Genomic DNA, 25,422 nt, shown 5'->3' on the forward strand with positions numbered 1-25,422 from the left:
AATAATTAAAGTTAAATACAGATTTTGTTTCTCTGTCACACTAGTGCCATTTTAAATGCTTAATAGCATGTGTGATTAGGGGTCACCAAACTGCACATCAGAACTGTAAAACCTTTTCATCATTGCAGAAAGTTCTATTGGACAATGCTGTTTACCTTCCTCTTTGGTTTGAACATCTTGGGGTCATGTGTTTCCACAGTAGATATTTGCGGAAAAAAAAAGTAAATTATTAATACCTGAGTTTCATATCTGTTCTGTTATTTCATATAAGCCATCAACATTTTTTCATTTTGATCTAACAAAACACATTTTGACCAAAGGGGATTCTGGACAGGCAGGATAAAAAGTTAGAGAAGAAAAGAAGGGTAGTGCCCCCGGTAAATCTCTTGTCTTAAGCTCTGGAAAGGATCAAACTTCCATCCTGTCTCATTACTAGGAAGGTAGACAGTATAAGTTTAGAGTCTCATTCTGGGAAACCATTCATTTGACTTTTTTTTTCTGAGTTGGGTGTGAGAAATGATGGCAGGTACAAATATTGCTTACAGAAACAGGCTCTATTGTTTCTCCTACAAATAAAGTCCATTAGACCATGTCACTTTTGGTTTAAAGATAATACTAATGGTAGCCTAGATGTGTAGTTTTAATTGCTAGGGGGAGTGAATGTTCAGCTTAAAGTGGTAAGAGGAGAAATTGGGGTGATTTAAGTTATTCAGCCATTGACCATGAAGTTAGCTAGCTTAAAGATGTTCCTTTAAGCATGGACTGTTCTCTAGGATTATAACATGATCAGAAGCAATGCCCAGATCTAGGAGGATCAAATGTAATGAGCAAGGAAAATCTATTCTCCAGAAAAAATAAGTGAGGCTTTGGGCCCTCAAACCTGTTTTATTAAAAAAAAAGAGGCTGATCCTGAAAAGAAGGAAACATGAAAGAATAAAAGGAAGTTGTTTTTGGTTGTTGCTTCTGTTTTGTTTTCTGAATGCAACTGCACTATACCGTCTCCTAATTCTACACTTAGTTTATGGAAAGTATTCAGTGACCCCGTTTTCATCCTTTTCAAGTTGGATATGCTTCTGAGTTGTACTGGCTCTCTCGAAACTTCATTCTAGGTAGCCAGTGGTAATTGATGTAGCTTCCAAAGTTTGAAATAAGCCTAGGAGTAAGTCCTACTTTTAAATGACTCATAATTATTGGCAGATTTAGCTGGATTTATATGATTTAATAGTTGGTCCCCACTTTCTCTGTTCTTCTTCCTCCATTGACTTTGGATGGAAATTTGTTTAGTTAAAAAACACAAAACAGAACAACAACAAATCAGATCATATTGTGTTTACAATTCTGAATATAACCATTTGCCAATATGACCAAGCTACTGCCCGTACCATTAGTTGAGTTAACCTAAAGGGAGCCAATCCTGGCAACTGTCTGGGAATTTTTTAAGGAGAAAATTAGTTAACAATAACACAGGAGAAAAGAAAAAACAACCTTCATCCTACCACCCCCAAAACACTGTTTTTGTTTGTGTCTATAATTTTGCAGCATCTGTCTACATGTATACACATCTTATCGATTGTAGTTTACGTACTACTTTGCATTTGTTTTTTTTTTCTCTCTCTCTCTTAGGATTACATTTCAAGCATTAAAAAATTCAGTTTTGGAAAGTGATAATTCTAGTATCACTCTGCAGTAGTTTGAAGAGACATTTACTGCCTAAGGAATCCCAACAAATCATTCCAGGCTTCTGTCAGGCTCCAGTGACACCATGTAGGAGGTAAGAAATAAAAAAAAAATAAAATAAAGTAACCCTGTGAGGAAAGAAGACAATAGAGTTGCCAAGTGCTATTGTCTGACAAGACATCTTTAGAGAGGCTCGGATGAAAACCACACAAATTACTGAAAGCAATTTAAGGAACTGGAGATCTTTCAAGTGTGGGAAAGGAAGATATAAAGGATAGTGGTGTCTGGAGGAATCTGTTCTTTTTTGCAAGAATATGTGGTAAAGGTGGTTAGCTAAGTGAGTTCGTATATTTGCAAAAGAGTGCCCTCTTGGTCTGGGAAAGAAGGGACATGCCAGTCACACTGCATTGGAGAGGAAAGTGCAGATTTTGTCCTGCACAGCTGAAGGCTTTTGTGGCAGGGCCCACCCATCCCTGCCTTAGTCAGACATCGTCCTTGCCTTGACCTTGCAAAAAAGTGTCTGCATTTTCTGCAGCTGTCTGAGCCATGCATCTTCTGAAATATCCTGTCTTTGTGACAGGGCACTGCTCCCTGGCATAGTAACATAGCAAACACACATGCATTCTGTGTGTGCATGCTCCGCATCTGTTCAAGGGGTACAAAAAAGACACACCCTCTACCTTTTCTCTACTCTTCTGCCATGCTCGGGTTTTTTTCTTAGGATATGGCTCTCGGAAGGGGAGAGATCTAGGTTTATCATACAGCTGATGATACAGGGAAAGCACTGTGGATTTTAAGTCCCCTTTTGCCTTGGTGACTTAGAGCTCAGTAAACTCAATTTTTTTTTTTTTTTTTTTTGCGGTACGCGGGCCTCTCACTGTTGTGGCCTCTCCCGTTGTGGAGCACAAGCTCCGGACGTGCAGGCTCAGCGGCCATGGCTCACGGGCCCAGCCGCTCCGCGGCACGTGGGATCCTCCCGGACCGGGGCACGAACCCGTGTCCCCTGCATCGGCAGGCGGACTCCCAACCACTGCACCACCAGGGAAGCCCTCAAACTCAATTTTTGCTCTTCACACTGACGGGCTGGAGTGAGAGGAAAAATGAAAGAGTGACCCCGCTCTTTTCTTGATGCCTTTTGTGCCCCTGGCGTACTTGATTTGTTTATAGAAGGGTAGAGTCTTGCTGGAAAAAGTCATCACCGGCCTGAAGCCTCAGATAGAAGCTGAGGGTGATTTTCCCTTAATTCCAGGCTCCTGGGTTATGCCACATTCTCTCTGTGTGCCCTTGACATTTCTGGTTCTCTGTTTCCTTTCTTAAAATAAGAGGGATGGACTTTATAGATGTCATCGACGTTTACTTCTAGTTCTACCACCTTACGGTTCAATGCTTTATTTATGGTTGGCCCTGCACAGTGAGGATAACGACACAAGAAGAAGTTTATAAGAGGAGCTGGGGGAAGGTAAAATTTGTCAAGGGCGTAGAGGGTGCTGAGCACCGGGTTGGGCGCTGCCTCTGTGTGATCTCCTTTAATCCCTAATTATGGAGTAAAAAAGAAGTCCCACTCTCAATATAAGATGAAGAAACGGGTCAGAGATCAATAAGTGGCCAGTGTCTTCAAGCCAGTGCGCTGCAGAATCAGAAGAGGAGCTCAACTTTCTTTGACTCCCACGTGCAGCCGCTTCTGATTCTGCTTTGTCAGTAGCCTGCTGCCCACTCCCCAGCGCATGGCCTGTGCCATCTCGTCTCCTGCAGAACCCTCTGATCTGAGGGTGTTGCAGGAGAGCATGGAGAGGACTTGACCCCACCAATTCATCCGTGAGCTGGACCCAGGCAATAGGAGGCTCCACACCCCTCCCCGTCCTTGGGACATATGCCCTGCCCACTATTCCCAGAGTGGGAGCCTGTTTCGAGGACGCAGCCTGGAGAGAGCAAGGTGTAACTGAAACCATCTGGACAGTGTACGTGACTGAGCCCAGTTAAGGCTTCTTTATGAACTTCTAAGATTCTGGTAGGCAGGTGCAGGCATCACTTGTCCTGAGGCCACCCAAGACCAGCCTCGTAGTAAGCTCCCTTCCCTGCTAAGATTGCCACCTACGAATCTGGAGTAGCTTTCTTTCTCCAGTCTCTCCTTGCTTCGCCTGTTAGGGGGACCGGTTTCAGATTTCACCTGGGAAGCTCCCAAGGTTTAGAACCAACAGAGGGAGAAGAGAGGACAGCAGAATACCGGTCATGGGAAGCAAGCTTTGGAATCAATACCTAATTTGGAAAGAGATCAGAGGAACAACTCTGAACGATCTTAGTGCTTTATTTTTATTAAATGAAAAGCATAAAAACATTAAAGGTAATATTCATAGTGAGGCTCTCATAATCCCATCATCTGAAAACAGCTATGTTAATTATTGCATGTTTTATACATCCGTAACTATTTCATATATTTACAGTTATCGTCTCCCTGTGGCTTTTGCTCTGCCGTTATAAAAATTAATATTCTTTCATAAACATTTCGAGGGGTGCTTTAGCCATCCCCCTTTATCATGTTCTACCCCTAATCTCCTCTATGTAACACATGCAGAACATATGGCAAAGAATAAAATGACTTCAGACCAAATTACAATTTTCTGATAAATTTCTGTTTGGAATATATCAAAAACTGTACATATTGACTCTATACAAATGAAAACATATTAATTCTATAGAAATTGAGATAAGGTTTCAATTTCTGTCTTTCTCTCTATAAGTGTATATACCCACATGCACGCATCTTTTTCTTTTCAAGCAAGGCATTTATGGTTGATTCACTTTGCAAATAAGTGCACCTTTGAGTCATTGATCACACATGTTAGCATAATGTCACACCTAAATTTCATTAATTTGGTAAGAAATCTATACATTTTTAGCTCTGTTTGCCATATATAGAAGTACATCATATACCCCTAAAAATTTGGAAAGCAAAGGCTTCAGTTAGTCTAATTCTAATTAGAAGGGATAAATGGTGCATTACATGAGAGGAAAAGTCAGGCACCGTCATTCACTCCTACAAGTTTGCCATGTTAATTTTCTCTTTTTTTAAACATCTTTATTGGAGTATAATTGCTTTAATATGGTGTGTTAGTTCCTGCTGTGTAACAAAGTGAATCAGCTATACATACACATATATCCCCATATCTCCTCCCTCTTGCGTCTCCCTCCCACCCTCCCTATCCCACCCCTCTAGGTGGACACAAAGCATAGAGCTGATCTTCCTGTGCTATGTGGCTGCTTCCCACTAGCTATCTATTTTACATTTGGTAGTGTATGTATGTCCCTGCCACTCTCTCACTTCGTCCCCCAGCTTACCATTCCCCCTCCCCATGTCCTTAACTCCATTCTCTACGTCTGAGTATTGATTCCTGTCCTGCCCCTAGGTTCTTCAGAACCATTTTTTTTCCTTTAGATTCCATATATATCTGTTACTATACAGTATTTGTTTTTCTCTTTCTGACTTACATCAATCTGTATGACAGACCCTAGTTCCATCCACCTCACTACAAATAATGCAGTTTCGTTTCTTTTCATGGCTGAGTAATATTCCATTGTATATATGTGCCATATCTTCTCTATCCATTCATCTGTCGATGGACACTTAGGTTGCTTCCATGTCCTGGCTATTGTAAATAGAGCTGCAATGAACATTGTGGTACATGACTCTTTTTTTTTTTTTTTTTTTTTAACATCTTTATTTGAGTATAACTGTTTTACAATAGTGTGTTAGTTTCTCCTTTACAACAAAGTGAATCAGTTATACATATACATATGTTCCCATAACTCTTCCCTCTTGTGTCACCCTCCCTCCCACCCTCCCTATCCCACCCCTCTAGGTGGTCACAAAGCACAGAGGTGAACTCCCTGTGCTATGCTGCAGCTTCCCACTAGCTATCTAATTTACATTTGGTAGTGTGTATATGTCCCTGCCACTCTCTCACATCGTCACAGCTTACCCTTCCCCCTCCCCGTATCCTCAAGTCCATGCTCTAGTAGGTCTGTTTTATTCCCATCCTACCACTAATCTCTTCATGACATTTTTTTTTTTTTTTTAGATTCCATATATATGTGTTAGCATACGGTATTTGTTTTTATCCTTCTGACTTACTTCACTCTGTATGACAGATTCCAGGTCTATCCACCTCATTACAAATAACTCAGTTTCATTTCTTTTTATGGCCGAGTAATATTCCATTGTATATATGTGCCACATCTTCCTTATCCATTCATCTGTTGATGGACACTTAGGTTGCTTCCATGTCCTGGCTATCGTAAATAGAGCTGCAATAAACATTTTGGTACATGACTCTTTTTGAATTGTGGTTTTCTCAGGGTATATGCCCAGTAGTGGGATTGATGGGTCATATGGTAGTTCTATTTATAGTTTTTTAAGGAACCTCCATACTGTTCTCCATAGTGGCTGTATCATTTTACATTCCCACCAACAGTGCAAGAGTGTTCCCTTTTCTCCACACCCTCTCCAGCATTTATTGTTTCTAGAGTTTTTGATGATGGCCAATCTGGCTGGTGTGAGATGATATCTCATTGTAGTTTTGATTTGCATTTCTCTAATGATTAATGATGTTGAGCATTCTTTCATGTGTTTGTTGGCTATCTGTATATCTTCTTTGGAGAAATGTCTATTTAGTTCTTCTGCCCATTTTTGGATTGGGTTGTTTGTTTTTTTGTTATTGAGCTGCATGAGTTGCTTATAAATTTTGGATATTAATCCTTTGTCAGTTGCTTCATTTGCAAATATTTTCTCCCATTCTGAGGGTTGTCTTTTGGTCTTGTTTATGGTATCCTTTGCTGTGCAAAAGCTTTTAAGTTTCATTAGATCCCATTTGTTTATTTTTGTTTTTATTTCCATTTCTCTAGGAGATGGGTCAAAAAGGATCTTGCTGTGATTTATGTCATAGAGTGTTCTGCCTATGTTTTCCTCTAAGAGTTTTATAGTGTCTGGCCTTACATTTAGGTCTTTAATCCATTTTGAGTTTATTTTTGTGTATGGTGTTAGGGAGTGTTCTAATTTCATTCTTTTACATGTAGCTGTCCACTTTTCCCAGCACCACTTATTGAAGAGGCTGTCTTTTCTCCATTATATATTCTTGCCTCCTTTATCAAAAATAAGGTGACCATAGGTGCATGGGTTTATCTCTGGGCTTTCTATCCTGTTCCACTGATCTATATTTCTGTTTTTGTGCTAGTACCATACTGTCTTGATTGCTGTAGCTTTGTAGTATAGTGTAAAGTCAGGGAGCCAGATTCCTCCAGCTCCATTTTTCTGTCTCAAGATTACTTTGGCTATTCGGGGTCTTTTGTGTTTCCATACAAATTGTGAAATTTTTTATTCCAGTTCTGTGAAAAATGCCATTGGTAGTTTGAAAAGGATTGCATTGAATCTGTAGATTGCTTTGGGTAGTATATAGTCATTTTCACAATGTTGATTCGTCCAATCCAAGAACATGATATATCTCTCCATCTGTTTATATCATCTTTAATTTCTTTCATCAGTGTCATAGTTTTCTGCATACAGGTCTTTTGTCTCCTTAGGTAGGTTTATTCCTAGATATTTTATTCTTTTAGTTGCATTGGTAAATGAGAGTGTTTCCTTCATTTCTCTTTCAGATTTTTCATCATTAGTGTATGGGAATGCAGGAGATTTTTGTGCATTAATTTTGTGTCCTGCTACTTTATCAAATTCATTGATTAGCTCTAGTAGTTTTCTGGTACCATCTTTAGGATTCTCTATATATAGTATCATGTCATCTGCAAACAGTGACAGTCGTCTTCTTTTCTGATTTGAATTCCTTTTGTTTCTCTTTCTTCTCTGATTGCTGTGGCTAAAACTTCCAAAACTATGTTGAATAATAGTGGTGAGAGTGGGCGACCTTGTCTTGTTCCTAATCTTAGAAGAAATGGTTTCAATTTTCACCACTGAGAATGATGTTGGCTGTGGTTTGTCATATATGGCCTTTATTATGTTGAGGTAAGTTTCCTCTATGCCTACTTTCTGGAGAATTTTTATCATAAATTGGTGTTGAATTTTGTCAAAAGCTTTTTCTGCATCTGTTGAGATTACCGTATGATTTTTATCCTTCAGTTTGTTAATGTGGTGTGTCACATTGGTTGACTTGTGTATATTGAAGAATCCTTGCATTCCTGGTATAAGCCCCACTTGATCATGGTGTATGAGCCTTTTAACGTGCTGTTGGATTCTGTTTGCTAGTATTTTGTTGAGGATTTCTGCATATATGTTCATCAGTGATATTGGCCTGTAGTTTTCTTTTTCTGTGACATCTTTGTCTGGTTTTGGTATCAGGGTGATGGTGGCCTTGTAGAATGAGTTTGGAAGTTTTCTTCCCTCTGCTATATTTTGGAAGAGTTTGAGAAAGATAGGTGTTACCTCTTCTCTAAATGTTTGATAGAATTCGACTGTGAAGCTATGAGCTCCTGGGCTTTTGTTTGTTTGAAGATTTTTAATCACAGTTTCAATTTCAGTGCTTGTGGTTGGTCTGTTCATATTTTCTGTTTCTTCCTGTTCAGTCTCAGAAGGTTGTGCTTTTCTAACAGTTTGTCCATTTCTTCCAGGTTGTCCATTTTATTGGCATATAGTTACTTGTAGTAATCCCTCATGATCCTTTGTATTTCTGCAGTGTCTGTTGTTACTTCTTCTTTTTCATTTCTAATTCTGTTGATTTGAATCTTCTCCCTTTTCTTCTTGATGAGTCTGGCTAGTGGTTTATCAATTTTGTTTATCTTTTCAGAGAAACAGCTTTTAGTTTTATTGATCTTTACTATCATTTCCTTCATTTCTTTTTCATTTATTTCTGATCTGATCTTTATGATTTCTTTCTTCTGCTAAATTTGGGGTTTGTTTTATTCTTCTCTAGGTGTAAGTTTAGGTTTTTTCTTTGAGATTTTTCTTGTTTCTTGAGGTAGGATTGTATTGCTATAAACTTCCCTCTTAAAACTGCTTTTGCTGCATCCCAGAGGTTTTTGGTCATCGTGTTTTCATTGTTTTTTGTTTCTAGGTATTTTTTTATTTCCTCTTTGATTTTTTTCAGTGATCTCTTGGTTATTTAGTAGTGTATTGTTTAGCCTCAGTGTGTTTGTATTTTTTTACAGTTTTTATTCCTGTAATTGAAATGTAGTCTCATAACATTGTGGTCAGAAAAGATACTTGATATGATTTCAATTTTCTTAAATTTAATACAGCTTGATTTGTGACCCCAAATATGATCTATCCTAGAGAATGTTCCATGTGCACTTGAGAAGAAAGTGTATTCTGTTGTTTTAAATGGAATGTGCTATAAATATCTATTAAGTCCGTCTTGTTTAATGTATCATTTACAGCTTGTGTTCCCTTATTTATTTTCATGTTGGTTGATCTGTCCATTGGTGAAAGTGGGGTGTTAAAGTCCCCTACTATGAATGTGTTACTGTCAATTTCCCCTTTTATGGCTGTTAGGATTTGCCTTATGTATTGAGGTACTCCTATGTTTGGTGCATAAATGTTTACAGTTGTTATATCTTCTTCTTGGATTGATCCCTTGATCATTATGTAGTGTCCTTCTTTGTCTCTTGTAGTAGGCTTTATTTTAATGTCTATTTTGTCTGGTATGAGAATTACTACTGCAGCTTTCTTTTGATTTCCATTTGCATGGAATATCTTTTTCCATCTGCTCACTTTCAGGCTTTATGTGTCCCTAGGTCTGAAATGGGTCTCTTGTATACAGCATATATATGGGTCTTGTTTCTGTGTCCTTTCAGCCAGTCTGTCTCTTGGTTGGAGTATTTAATCCATTTACATTTAAGGTAATTTTTGATATGTATGTTCCTATTACAATTTTCTTAATTTTTGAGGTTTGTTATTGTAGGTCTTTTCCTTCTCTTGTGTTTCCTGCCTGGAGAAGTTCCTTTACATTTGTAAATCTGGTTTGGTGGTGCTGAATTCTCTTAGCTTTTTCTTGTCTGTAAAGTTTTTAATTTCTCCATTGAATTTGAATGAGATCCTTGCTGGGTAGAGTAATCTTGGTTGTAGGTTTTTCCCTTTGATTACTTTAAATATGTCCTGCCACCCCTCTCTGGCTTGTAGAGTTTCCGCTGAAAGATCAGCTGTTAACCTTATGGGGATTCCCTTGTTTTTTGTTGCTTTTCCCTTGCTGCTTCTAATATTTTTTCTTTGTATTTAATTTTTGATAGTTTGATTAACATGTGTCTTGGAGTGTTTCTCATTAGATTTATTCTGTATGGGACTCTCTGAGCTTCCTGGACTTGATTGACTATTTCCTTCCCCATATTAGGGTAGTTTTCAACTATAATCTCTTTAAATATTTTCTCAGTCCCTTTTTTTTTTTCTCTTCTTCTTCTGGGACCCCTATAATTTGAATATTAGTGCATTTAATGTTGTCCCAGAGGTTTCTCAAACTGTCCTCAATTCTTCTCATTCTTTTTTCTTTATTCTGCTCTTTGGTATTTATTTCCAGTATTTTATCTTCCAGGTCACTTGTCTGTTCTTCTGCCTCAATTATTCTGCTATTGATTCCTTCTAGATCATTTTAAATTCCATTTGTTGTGTTGTTCATCATTGTTTGTTTGTTCTTTAGTTCTTCTAGGTCCTTGTTAAAGTTTCTTGTATTTTCTCCACTCTATTTCCAAGATTTGGATCATCTTTACTATCATTACTCTGAATTCTTTTTCAGGTAGACTACCTATGTCCTCTTCATTTGTTTGGTGTGGTGAGTTTTTACCTTGCTCCTTCATCTGCTGCATATTTCTCTGTCTTCTCACTTTGCTTAACTTATTGTGTTTGGGGTCTCCTTTTTGCAGGCTGCATGTTTGTAGTTTCCGTTGATTTCTGTGTCTGCCCTAGTAGGTAAGGTTGTTCCAGTGGTTTGTTTAGGCTTCCTGGTGTAGGTGACTGGTGCCTGTGTTCTGGTGGATGAGGCTGGATTTTGTCTTTCTGTTGGGCAGGACTGCATCTGGTGGTGTGTTTTAGAGTGTCTGTGAACTTATTGTGATTTAGGCAGCCTCTCTGTTGATCGGTGGGGTTGTGTTCCTGTCTTTCTAGTTGTTTGGCATAGAGTTTCTAGCACTGTAGCTTGTTGGTCATTGAGTGGAGTTGCGTTTAGCGTTGAGGTGGAGATCTCTGGGCTAGCTTTCACCATTTGATATTACATGGGCCTGGGAAGTCTCTGGTGGACCAATGTCCTGAACTCAGCTCTCCCACCTCAGAAGCTCAGGCCTGACACCTGGCTGGACCACCAAGACCCTGTCAACCACACAGTTTCTCTTGGTCTTCTCTTTCTTATCTGTTAGTATTGGAGGGCTCCTGCAGAGTTTGGGGGAGCTGGGGCTTACCACAGGGACAAGGACACTGGCAGCAGAAGTTCTGGGAAGTCTGCCATGTTCATTTGATGGCAAATTTTGTGCAGAATGAGAAGGATAAACATCACAAGCAGACCACTTTGATGTGTATCATTGCCCCAATTGACCTAGGCCTACAAGAGAATCAGTTCCAAAAAGTTTATAATCCGAGGACTCTTTCATTTATCACCAGAGAATTAGCAGAATGAAATTATCTGGATGGCAGTAAGACTTTATTCCACAGCTGCCCCATAGGTTTACAGCCAAGATGAGCTACCCCAGACACCCAGTAAACTCAGATGCTTACAGTTTTGCCCTTGCCTTTGTTGACTAAGGTCACTTGTTTTCTAACTGCTATTTATTGAGATTGGATTTGCCTGTTTTTTTTTGTTCTGTTACAACCTTTCTAATCATGTTTCCCTTTTATCCAGGCAGTGTGATGACCACAAATGTCCTTAGGATGTGGACAGTCACTGGAGAGCTGAAAAGAATGGAGAGGTGACAAAGTGAGTCTGCTTCTGAGCTATCTCTCTTCACCCCCTGCAAGGAGCACCACAGGTGCTCCATTCTAACCTGTGGTCTTTGTGGGTGTGGAAGTGGGGCTTTCCTGACAGACAGTAGGGTCTGCTGTTCATGTGACCTAGCAGAGCCCTGCCTGACTTATCCAGGAAACAGCTGGCCCCCACTAGGGCATCAGTGTAAGTAGGCCCTGATTAAGGTGAGCCCTTGACCCCACAGCTGGTTAATTTCTGAGCACTGGCTGACACTTGACGCTTAAGTGCTGAGCTGTGTAAGAAACCTCCCCTTCCAGAAGTCACAGACCCTGGAAGCTATGGCTGGATGGGTGACAGTTGTGTGGATAAGCCCAATGGGCCTTGACTCCATTCCTTGTTCAGGATTGCTTTGTCCTGATATGCTCAGTTTCTTCTCCTTGCTCTTGGGAGAGTATGATTAACATCTGCCCATTTCCATTTCTATTCCCTCTGGCCCCAAATGGCACAGTAGCAACCCCTCAAAAATAATTAGCCCAGCCAGTGTATCATGGGTGGGTAATTTAGTATCTTCTCAAACCCACATAGCCTTTGCCTAATGCACTATGGTGCCATAGGGAGGGTTTAGGCTTTGGAATCAGAGGAGAGTTCAAATCCAAGCTTTTTCATATAGTATTTTCTCATATTAAACATGTCACGTCACTTCACTTTGTTTCAAATTTCTCATCTATCAAATAGCGTTAATAATACCTGGTTTTCAAAGTTGTGAATAACAAATGAAATAAGACTGGTCACAGTTACAGATACATAGTAAGCTCCCAATGAATACTAACTAAAAATGTATTGGCTAATGTAATAATGTATAAAACCCAGGCTTGTGAAGTATGCTTAATCCATGTGAATTATAATTATGGATATTAATATTATTATGTATCCTGTGTGATGCTATCCTTATAAGAAAATGACGATCAGGCTTCAGGGAGCAGTGGATAGACATGATGGCGATCTTAGAGAGAATAGAGGTTTGTGTAGAAACCTGAAAGTGAATAGACACAAGTGAACACCAAGTTGGACAGAAAGACTGTCATCCACTGATCCGAATATACAATGGCTTAGGAATATACATACCCTTAACGGAGTGTATGGCAAAGGATGGCATGTGGGGAAAGGAAGGACAAACAGTATACCATTAAACTGGCAAGAATGCTGCCAATACTTAGTGCAGTTTCAGCCAAAAGCCAGAAGAGGTATTATTTGATTCCCAGTTAAAAATAACAGTTTATTTCCCAGATTCTAAAATGAAGTCTGAAGATGTGGGTTTAGCCCAGGACAGGAAAATGGATGTAAGGCAGCCTAGATAGAAATTATTCAAACATAAATAGCAGAAATAATTGAAGGAACTTTTAAATATGCAATACAGTATTATTAACTACCGTTGTTATGTTATGCATTTCACTCCCAGAACCTATTTATCATATAATTGAAAGTTTGTACCTTTTGACCACCTTCACCCAATTTCCCCATCCCTTACCCTCACCTTCTAGCAATCACTAATCTCATCTCTTCTGTGAATTTGATTTCCTTAGTTATAACTGAGTTCATACAGTATTTGTCTTTCTCTGACATTTCATTTAGCATAATGTCCTCAAGATCCATCAATATTGTTGCAAATGGCAGACTTTCCTTCTTTTTATGGCTAAATAGTATTCCTGAGTCTGTGTGTGTGTGTGTGTGTGTGTGTGTGTGTGTATCTCACATTTTCTTTTTCCATTCATTCATTGATGGACAATTAGGTTGTTTTCATGTCTTGACTATTGCAAATAATGCTGCTGCAATGAACATAAGGGTGTAGATATCTCTTTGGGATTGTTCATGTCCTTCCGATATATACTCAGAAGTGGAATTGCTGAAACATAGTTGCTAAGGGAATAGATCTTAAAAGGTCTCATCTCAAGAAAAAACAATTGTAACTTTGTAAGGTGATGTATGTTAACTAGACTTATTGTGGGATCATGTCATAATATGTACCTATATCAAACCTTTATGTTGTATACCTTAAGTTTAATGTTGTGTGTCAATTATGTCTCAATAAAACTGGAAAAAATAATTGAAAGGAAATAGAAACAGCATGTTTTGGAATGTTTGGTATTATTGCCATTTCTGATCTCTTCCATACGTCTGATGCTTTTCAGACTGTGAAACAATATAACCACATTGTTTATTTAATCATATTAATGATGTGATAGGTAGATTGTTATTTTTATTCTCCTTTCTTGCAGATAAGGGAACTGAAGTCCAGGGTGACTCTGTGATTTGCCCAATGTTACACAGAAGAAAAAGGTCAGTCTCGGGGCTGAAATCCGGGCCTATGAGTGCAACATCCAGACTTACTAAACTATAAAAAGCTGTTAGTTAAACTATATTTCTAACTTATTTATATTTTGAAATCCCAACTAGGTACATTTTGGAATCCCTGAAATTCTCTATTTTCATATAAGTCAGTAATGAACATGAGCAAATGAGACAGTAGCCTTGACCTTAGTTGGCTAAACACAGTAGGCTTGACAGTAAAAGGAAATAAACTGTAGGAAAATATTTTATAAATACTAGCTCTTATTGTGATTAATACTCAACTTTAACTTATCATACTATGGTACAATCACAAATCACTCAACGATAAGGCTAAAAGCAAAAAAGCGGGAAGAAAGAAAGGAAGAGTATCATTACATATTTTTTACTAGTTATATTTGGACTTAAAATAGAAAGCATTTAGAAAGACCATATGGTTAGCAGATGCTATTAAAGGGGTGCTGAAGATTCACTGGTGGGATCAGGAATAGAGGTCACTGGAATAAATATCTCCATAACTGAAGCAACCTCTGCAGCTGGCACTAATGCACTGACGTGATCTGTAGAGGGAATCCTTTCCGGGGAAGAAGGCCCTGCTGTCTCTTCTGATGGGTCCTAATATATTTAAAATTTAAGACCCTCTGATGACAATACATCTCATTTGGAAAAAAAAAATTACACAAATTTTGTTGCATGTAAGAACTCATGTGATTCCCCTGGCTATAAGCACTGATCTCATGAATCATCAAGTATCCCCACAGGAAAGGGGGTTTATTCAACCTCTTTTTTTTCATAAATCAGTTCATTGAAAGTTAAAGAGGTTACTTGACTCACCAAAGGTCACTCAGCTAGATAATGGGAAGTCTGGGACTGAAATATAGTAGTCTATCCACTATTCTACCCGTTCTTCCTCGCTCAGAGGTGAACATTGGATACACATTGAGTGTCAGCCTTCCTCTGGGTTGGGAGTTAAATTCAACACATTTATTGAGTCTCTACACTTTACCAAGCACTGTGCTAGTCACAAAGATGTAAGACGCAGTATGCACACTCAAAGAGCATACAAATCTAAGGGAGAGCTGGATCAGACTCTACTTGATGCCCACTGTTTCTAGACTGTTGGAATTCCTCCTACAGCGGTTTCAGCTCCCAGCTGTACTCCATTACTTGCTAGTCATGATACTCACTGGTCATCACAAACTAACATTTTATTCTATCTACTTGGTTTTCTCTTTACATCCCCTTCTTTGTATCACCACAACATTGCTTATGACGTACTTGCTATCACACATTCTCTCCCTCTCTCTCATTTCATGACAAATATGTTCCTCCATAAACTCGTCCATGCTTCCCTCATACCCAGATATGTTTCTTTCTACTGAGTTCACACCATACCCTGTCTACATCATGTTCATGTCATCTATAACTTTTTATATTCTACTATACTTATGGATATATGCATCATCTCCTTCACTGAGCTTTAGATCCTTGGGGCAAAAATGTAAGTCTGACTTACCCCTATATTCTTACCATCCTTAGAAGAGTCATCACACAGAGTCAAGTCTCACCACATAATATAAATAATATAATAATATAAATATATAAATAATAATAATATATAAATAATATATTTATATTTATAATTTATTTATATTTATTATATATTTATATTTATTTATATATTTATAATAATATATATTTATATATATTTATATATTTATAATAATATATAAATAATATAATAATATAAATAATATAAATGAATCTAGAATTACATAATTTATTTAATTCAATGCTCATGAGTTGAATATTTACTCTAAGCCTGCTGTGGTGAGTAAATATTCATTTTCTATTGATCATTAAACAGATTCAACCTGTGCTTGTGGATGTGACTGCTCCTTCTGACTTGACTCAGGGGCTAAACCTTCAGGGAACCTGAGGGGACTCTGGGGGAATTGTGGGAGCAGTGGTGTCTCCATCAAGCAGATCACTGAGTTTTGTTTTTTAAGGTTAGACCTTAGAGAGAATTCTGGACACCAGAAGACACTTCTTTCCTTCTCAAGCTGGATCTGCAAGGAAATGTAAATGAACGTATTTTTATTTGACTCCCTGAAGTCATTAGCTCTGGTTTAAGTTTTTGGGTAGGTGTTTTGGTCGTGAAGCAGTATTTTGCTGGGTATCCTTGTGTATCTAGCTAAAACTGAGTTCACAGGTTTGAAGGGGAAGTTGCTTTGCCAAATTTCTTCTTTCTTTGTAGTGAAATATTTTCTCAAAGCTAGATTTGTGTACTTACAGTCTCCTGTGTTATTATTTAAGCCATTTTTAATTCAGTTTCTATTAATTTCTTTACTGTCTCTCTTCCATATCTAATGGCATTTCCACATGACCCCACTAATTAATACCCATACTGCTTGGTATTTACAACAGTGATTTCCAGTTACATAGAGCAAAAAAGGGAAATGCTCTTCAAAAGATGACATAGGACTCTATTGCACAATGGCTCAGGGTTCTGGCTGGTAATTTACTTTCTTCACCTTTCTTTTTCTGAATTTATATGAGCACAAAACCAACCATGTCCAATAGGGCTTCATATAAAGTCACAGCCCAGGTTATGTCTATATACTAATTGTAAAAACTGACATTGGCAATTCCTTTTACATTTCACAAACTTCTTGCACATGTATTATCTTACTTGCTTCATACAACAACACATCAACAGGATATTATTGTCACTATATTATAGATGGGGAAACTGAGGTTCAGAAAGTTTGAATGGATCTAAGTTTGAACCAGGCTGTAAGCCCAGATTTTTTTTTTAACCCAGAAGACATGTTTTATATATATATATATATGTTTTATATATATATATATATACATATATATCTACATATGAATTTGCATTCTGAAAGTAAACTATATGTAGCAATTCTGTACTGCCACTGAATATGCAATAAGAGCTAAAATCCACCAAAAAACAGAGCCCCCAGGCAGACCCTTGTATGTATGTTCATAGTGAGTATGTGACAGAGAGAGCATCACAAATCAAAGATGAAGGGATCAATTATTCAATAAATGGTGCTGGGAAAATAGGCTAGGTTTATGAGTAAAAATGAAATCAATTTAGATCTTCTTATAAAACTAAATATCAAAATAAAATCTAGATGAATTAAAGACTCCCATTAAAAAAAGAAATAAATTGGAAGAAAATATAAATGAATAATTGCCCAATCCTTGTTAAGGCAACATTTCCATACTTAAAACCAAGTACTACTTAAACTTTGAGTACTTAAACTTTGAGAGAGACCTCAAAGGAAGCAATCAATATACTTGACTAGATAACATTTTAAACCTCTGTATGTCAAAACCTTAAACAACCAGTAATAATAGGAGAAAACATTTGGAACATGTATGGCAGAAAAAGCTTAACACCCTTAATATATGAAAAGCCCATATCAATCAATGAGAAATCATTAATACAGTTAAGAAGAGAGAATAAAGGAGAAATATAAATATGTGAAAATCTGTTAAACTATTAATCAAAAATATGAAATCAAAGAAAGAAGTTTTTAAAAATTAGGTATACAATGTTTGTAAAGGTCCAGTGAGATAAACAGTTTAATTCACATACACATACATAAATTAATATAGCCCTTTAAGAATATGATTGAGCAGTATATATAAAGAACAGGACAATATTCATATCTTTAACCTAATAATGCTGCTTTCTGGAATTTATCCCCAAAGTAATTAAATGTAAACAAAGATATATACATAAAGTATCAATTACAACCTTATTTAAGAAAACACATTAAAGGAGAAATCCTACCTATCGTAGTTATAATTCTTATTGCCAAGAACAGGGCTTGACACTAGGTAGGAACTTCAAAAAATCAGTTGAGTGGTGAAATTAACTATGGGCCACAATCTAATATGTAATAGTTGATGAATACTACATTATAGTATATCCAAATAATTAAATGTAATTAAATTAAATGTAATTAAATGTAATTAAAATAAATATTTTGAAGAATTTTAAATGGAAAAACACTATCGCTGTAGCGTTTTTAAGAAAACAGGATATAAATTATACATGCAATATAATAATGTGTGTATATGTATTGCAAATATATACATACATATTATCTCAGAGAGAAATTTATTTCCTGGAGTTGAAATTATGGATAATTGTTATTTTCTTGATAGTATTGCTCTGTATTTTTGTTTTCACAGAAAGCTTGTATCACATTTAATTTATAAAAGAGCACACACAGAATAATCTGAAAGGATTCATGTTAAAAAGTTAATAGTAATTTTCTCTAAGTGGTGAGATGTTTTTAATTTCTGTAAATTTTCTATACTACATCTGTATTATTCTTAATCAGAAGAAAAGTTCATATTCTATTCTAGAAATGCTCTTATTCTATTAATAAGAAAGATTATCAGTCAATAGCAGGAAAAGGTCAGCAGTGAAACTTAGAAAGAATGGGCATCACAAAGTCAAGGTTATCGACAGTTGTGCAGCAAGGTGAGACCCTGATCAGCCTTATTGATCAATTACATCAATAGCCCCAATTCTTCATCCCTCCCAAGTCCATTTCCCCTGCTATGTAACTTTTACTGCCCTCCCACACTTACTCTGGGCTTAGCCATACGTTTTCCTTGGTCAGTGGGTTTTGCAAACAGGACCTAAGCTGAGCTTGAAGTGGGCGTGGACACTGGGACCAGTTTTCCCCCATGACTCCACCATGAGAACATATTCCATCTATCCTGCTGAGATGAAAGACCCATGGTCAACTTTGTGACCTCAGCTCACTCACAGCTGACTGCCAGATGAGATGGTGGACTCAGCTAAGATCAGAACCACCCTGCTGATCCAGCTAAAGTGCTGATCCATAGACATGTGAGCTAAATAAATGCTATTGTAATCCACTGAGTCATGGGGTACTTAGCTACACAGCATTATTGTGACAACATAGTCTGATTCAAGAGGGTTGTAATGACTATGAATTGATTAGAAGTTACAACAAAAATCCCTGCTTCACTGCAAGAATATTCATCTGTTTAGGCCTTGCTGAGGACAGCATGAAACATTCCTCCTGACCATCAACTTCCCATTTCTCAGATGCCATTCTCTCCAGTCAATTCATAGCCCACAAAGTACATAGATTTCATGGGGAAAAAAATGCCCCTAATAAAATACTTGGACACTCAAGTTCCTGGAAAGATTTCCATACCCATTCCCCCACAGACATTAATACACTGACATTCACATTAATAACTCTCTTAAAAGTTTAGTTAGCATTAAAATGTCTCCATGGTTCCAATCAAATTGAGGCAATTGCAAGCTGCACAGCCGGGAAGTTGGGAGCTGAGAGTAGACCCTGGGATCTGGGCAGTGTACCAGGGCACTGGCATCGTACGGGGCTTCCAAGCAAAGCAAAACCTAACTTTCTCTGGCTGTTGCTGTAATCTTTCCACAATTCTTTAACGTTCAACACCACACATTAAACCAAGTGCACGAATCAGAGGAGTGCCAAAATTTAAAGGTGGAAATCCACTAATTATGAACTCATTAAACATCATTAAGTTTCTGTTTAAACTCTGTTTCAGGGAAAAAGGGCCTTGTCAGTCCAATGGGCACATCGGCCTGTCAGAGACCGATGTCATCATCTATTTAATTACAAAAGTAATGATAAAAACCACCATTTACTGAGCATCTAAACTGTATCAATATTGGGCTATTCTCTTTACACAATGACATCATAAGAACCCTATGAAGTGTCATCCCTCCATTTTATAGGAATGTGAAACAAATACACTACCTGAGGTTTAGAGAGACGAGGAAACATGCCAGGTCACAGACTCATCCCTGGCAGAGTCAGGGCTCACACCATATGCATTGGTACTGGAAGGCCCATTCTTTCATGTCCAGATTGTTCTGCTTCTCGTGACTACCTTACAGTGAGCAGACAGCCTGGTGTCCATGTACCTTGTAACCTGGAAGTTGCATTTAACCTTGTCAATCAACAGACTGGCATTCTGATTTTAAAATCAAATTTAATTTCTAATTAACCCAGTTCTGTCCTCCAGAGTCTCTTTCGTTTGACACACAGAAGGGACTTTTATGCTTGACTTTCATACATACCATAACCTTAAAACACTCCAAAAAATATCAATTCTCACCTAGCAATCTGTAATCACTTTAATATGAAGACTTAAAGGACTGTAAATTTTCTTCATCTGTTACTTAACATATGGTACCTTCTGATTCTGTTAGCATAATAGGATAATTACAAATGTACATGGTTTAATTATAATATTTACCATGCTGTTTGTGGGCTCATGATTGTAAAAACAAGAAATGTGTTCCCCATATAGCTAATGAGCCTTGTTTTGCATCACAGCAAAGTCCACCTTTCCCTCATTCCATTCCCTCTCTACCCTCCCCCTGCCACCTCTCCTTCCTGGGTCAGCCTTTTGGCCAAATAGACCCCAGGACAGCACATTGCCCTGTGGAATGCTCCCTTCTCTTCCCTGCCAAGCTCAGCACACAGTGAGCTGTCTCTTGGAAAGATTTTGATAAATAAATCACTTTAAGATATTAATTGATAGCAGCTTACAATCTTACTCTTTCCGGATTACATGTTTTAACAGGAGAACTGATAAATCAACTTAAAAACTAAAACTCTGGCAGAAGAAATCTTAGTATGAAGTGAAAGCTTATGAGTTGAAATACTTTTAGAAGTGACCCTTTCCCAGCATGCCTCAGCTCATGTTGTGTGGGTCCTGTTTGTGTTGGTGGTATAGCCATTTCTTTTACCCGTAGCAATAAGTCATTAGGAGGCTGTAAAAAAGTCATGCTTTCCCCAATCCATGAGAAACCAAATTTGAAACTCAGAACCACAGATTATATTCTAAGTGCTTTTCTATAATTTTATTTTCTGCAGTAACATTTTGGTTTGAGTCAAGCTTGACTGCCTTAAGATAGTTAGAGGAAAAAAAGAGCAGTAACTACAGCTCATTATGATGACAATAATGCCAATTTAAGTGAACAAGAAATACTGGTCCACACATCCTCAGTGGTCCATTGAAAAGATGTGAGGCAGATAATAGGAAGTTAATTGTTGAATGTATAAATGAGTGAATATTTGCACATACACACACATTGCACACACACTCACATCCCACATATGCAGACACAATCATACACATTCACTGCACAGACATACAAAGATAGGCACACATAATTAACATGGAGACAAAATCATTTTCTGAGATTTGGGGAACAAACATTTTTGTATATCATGGTTACCACTCACTGTGTATACTTTGCTTTTCTGAAAGATACCAGCAAGGGGACAAAATAATGCCAGTTCCTTTTTCTTTCTCACAAAATTATGAATCTGATCAGTTGTCAGGTTGATGGATCCATTTATTTAGGAAACTTTAACTTAATCCCCTAAATGTTTGCACTAGTTATTATTTAACAATCCTAAATCTTGAAGAAATTATTATGGCCCAAGAACCTCTCTGAGAAATTAGGTCTGGGATACATCTGATCCTGTTAGGTTTCTCTTAGCTAAAGGATGATCTCTATCAAGTCTCCAACATTGTTTTTTAAGAGCCTCAGGTCAACCAGACGCAAAACTCACCTGTCCTCACAATTCTGGATTTAGGACCATAGGGAAATAGTGTGGAAAAGGAAGAAAGTTAAGTAGAACTTAAATGCTGTGTCCTTCACACCTATCCAGGAATGACTTCATCTCACTTCAATATTACAAATCTGAAGTACGGCCAGCCACCAAATTCTCTAGCTTAAATTATTACACTATTAGCTAAGTCTCTAGCACAGACATAGGCTAGGAGACAATCAAATTTCATGCATTAGCCCTTATTTACATAATTCTCTTGAGAAAGTATTTGACTAACACTGGATACTGTGGAAGAAACATTATTTTATTCAGTCTTCATTCAGCAACTATCCATGGAGCACTTACTATATGCCACACACTATTTTAGGTTCTAAGGATAGAGCCATTAACAAAACAACACCAAAAAATCCCACTGACATGAAACTTATATCCTTTTGACAAAAACTAAACACAATTTAAAACACGTGCAATCCTCTTTCAATAGACCAGAGACACAGGTTACATGCAAAGTAGTGTTTAGTAGGCATGTTAGTGGTATGGGTCGTGGCTTGGGGGACCATGTAAGGCTGAGGCAGATTAAGCACTGCCTCTTCTTTTCCTTTCACAGGCTAATTTGAAAGGGACCAGCGATTGTGCATCTCTGATAAGGTTGCTTCAAAGGGGTGGTGTGACTCTTTGGCAGGCTCTGAGTCCTGCCTGTCCTGTTTGTAGGCACAATGAAAACCAAATGAAAGTCAGCTGCATTTTGATGAAGGCTGCCAAGAAATCTGTGCACCAAGCTACTCATCATACTCTCCTCTTTGTTGGGTTTATTTTTGTTGTAAAGGCATAATTGTATCTGGCAAGAGCCTGCAGACTCCCCACAGTGGAGTAGAATCCAGCCCTGTTTCTCTCCCTGTGAGTAAATCGGACCTGCAGAGCAGGTAAGCTTTCACATGACAGTTCTTGCATCTGCCCGGTCACCTTGAGTTTAGGCTTCAGTCTTCAAGAGAATGCTCCATCAACTTATCTCAAGGCTGATAAAGAAGGTGACATAAATGAGTGAGTAGGAGGAATGAGGATGGTCATCTACAAATGGAACCCAACAGGTTAGGTTAACAGGAGGCCTGAGCTTGCATAGAAATGCATGTAGGTTCCTGGGATGCAACCACACAGCTCGGTTCATAGCCGTCCATTGTTCAAAAGTTTAATGTAAAAGTATGAAGTGAACGCAGTTGGTTCTAAATTGCTTTGTTTGATCCCATGACTCAGGAAAATTATTCCGCAATTCAACTTATACTTGAAAGTAGAGAAAGGCCCCCCCCAAAAAAACATGGTTTTCCTTGGAATTACAGGAAGGAGTTACAGAATCCACTACACTCAGATCACCTGATCTGGACAATGACCTTAAAACTAGGCTTCCCCTTGTAGTTTCATTACATAGAAAACATTCTGTGATGATATCAGCTAATGGAGCTTAAGTATGACTACTTACAGACAGGAAGTTGTTGATTTTCATATATTGCCATTGCCTTATATCTATATTGCATATAACTTCTACAATACCCTTTGTAATGCATCACACTAAAGATTAAGGAGAAAAAATCATATGATTATATTAAACAGAAAAAGAATTTGATAAAATTTAATACCTATTCATAACAAAGGTTTCTAAAATTTAGGAAAAGAGGAAAATATACTTTTTTTTAAAAAGTGACTACACTAAGACTTACCACAAGCACCATATTACATTTTCAAAAAGCAGAAGCATTTCTGCCAAAGTCAGGAAAAGTCAGGGATACCTATTACTATCATCTATTCACTTCTCTCCAACATTATGCTGGAAATCATATACAATTCAACAAGATGAAAGCAAACTGTATAAAGAAGGAAAGCAACTGAATTATCATTTTTAATGGATAGTATTCTAATCCCTAAGTATCCAAGATAATTCATAAAATATATAAAGTAAGAGAATTTAGTAAGACTGCTATATTAATCTCAAAAACTGATAACATTCCTATTCATTGAAAGCAACAAATTAGAAATATCATTTTAATAAAATGCTAACTATTTACAGTAGACCTAAAGGCCTATTTACCTCTGTTCCTACTACCCCATACGGTATGTTCAGATTTCAGCAAAAATTTATAAGGCATGTCAAAACTTAATAAAATACAATTTTGAAGAGGCAAAGTAATCATCAGAACCATACTAAGGTTATGACACAGATGTTGGAATGATCAGATACGCTATAATTTGTATTCTAAGGTTTCTAAAGGAAAAAGTACACAACATGCAAGAACAGTCAGGCAATATAAACGAAGAGAAAGAAAAATCTAATAAATAACCAAGAAGAAATTCTTGTAATCAGAAATAATATAGTAGAAATGAACAATAATGGGCTCATCAGTAGATGATATATTTAGGAAAATAATCAGTAATATTGAATATAGGTCAATAGAAGCTACCCAAACTGAAATGCAAGGAGAAAAATATAATAACAAACAAACAAAGCAGAACAGAACATCTAAGAACTGTGAAACAATATCAAAAATGTAAATAATAAGAATTCGAGAAGAAGAAAGGGAGGACAGAGCAGAAAAAAATATATATACATATTAGATAGATAGATAGATAGATAGATAGATGGCAGAGAAACTTCCAAAATTAATGACAGACACAAAACCATAGACTCAGGAAGTTCAGATAAAATTACATAGAATAAATATGAACATGTAAACACATATACACTCACATCCCTAAGCATATCATATACAAATTTCAGAAAATCAAATAAAGAGAAAATCTTGAAAGCTGCCTGAGTTAAAAAATGCCTTACTTATGGAAGAAAAAGGCCAAGAATTATTGTGTACTTCTCAACAAACCATGCAGGCAAAATAGAGAGTGTAGTGAAACTTTTAAAATATTAAAAGAATAAACCACCAATGTTAAATTATTCTGTATACAATAAAATTATCCTTCAAAAGTGAAAGAGAAATAATTAATCAAACAAAAAATGAGGGAAATTCAATACTAACAGAACTTCCCTGCGAGAAATAATAAAAAGAATTATTTAGGCATAAGATAAATGATATAAGTCAGAGACATAGATCTAAAGAGAGAAAATGTTGCCAGAAAAATAATAAATGAAGGCAAAATACAATCTTTTGATTTTCTTAATCTTTATTGATCTAAAAGACAGCTGGAAACAAAAGTTGGTTTTCAAAAACTGATAAACCTTTAGTTAGATGAAATAAGAAAAAGAAAAGGCTCAAATTACTAAAGTCAGAAATGGAAGTGGGGACATTACTACCAATTCTACAGAACCGAAAATGATTATAAGAGAGCACTATGAATAACTATAAGCCAATAAATTGGATAATTTAGATGAAATAGACAAATTCCAAGAAACACAAAACCTACCAAGACTAAGTCATGAAGAAATAGAAAATCTGAATTGACCTATCCAGTGTGTGTGTGTGCATGTTTCTACATCATCAAGCAATTAACTCAATTCTGACACTATCTACCTGGAGACAGCATCAGATTCCACAGGATAAGGTCTCAGTGCTACAAGACTGCCCCCCTGACTTTGGATGTTAATCTCAGTCTCATCCCCTGTGCTTCTGGCTGTAGACCAGAGCTTCCAATGACCACCGCCCCTCCCACTTTGGGTTTGATTAATTTACTAGAGGTGCTCACAGAACTCAGGAAAACAGTTTAATTACTGTTTCCAATTTATTATAAGAAGATATGATAAATGATACAGATAAACATCTAGATGAAAGAAATGTGTGGGAAGGTTTATGGAGCTTCTATGCTCTTTAAGCACACCATTCTCCCTGAATCTCCACATGTTCACAAACCTGCAAGCTCTTAGA

This window comes from Kogia breviceps, chromosome 7 (assembly GCF_026419965.1).
Source record: "Kogia breviceps isolate mKogBre1 chromosome 7, mKogBre1 haplotype 1, whole genome shotgun sequence".
NCBI lineage: Eukaryota > Metazoa > Chordata > Mammalia > Artiodactyla > Physeteridae > Kogia > Kogia breviceps.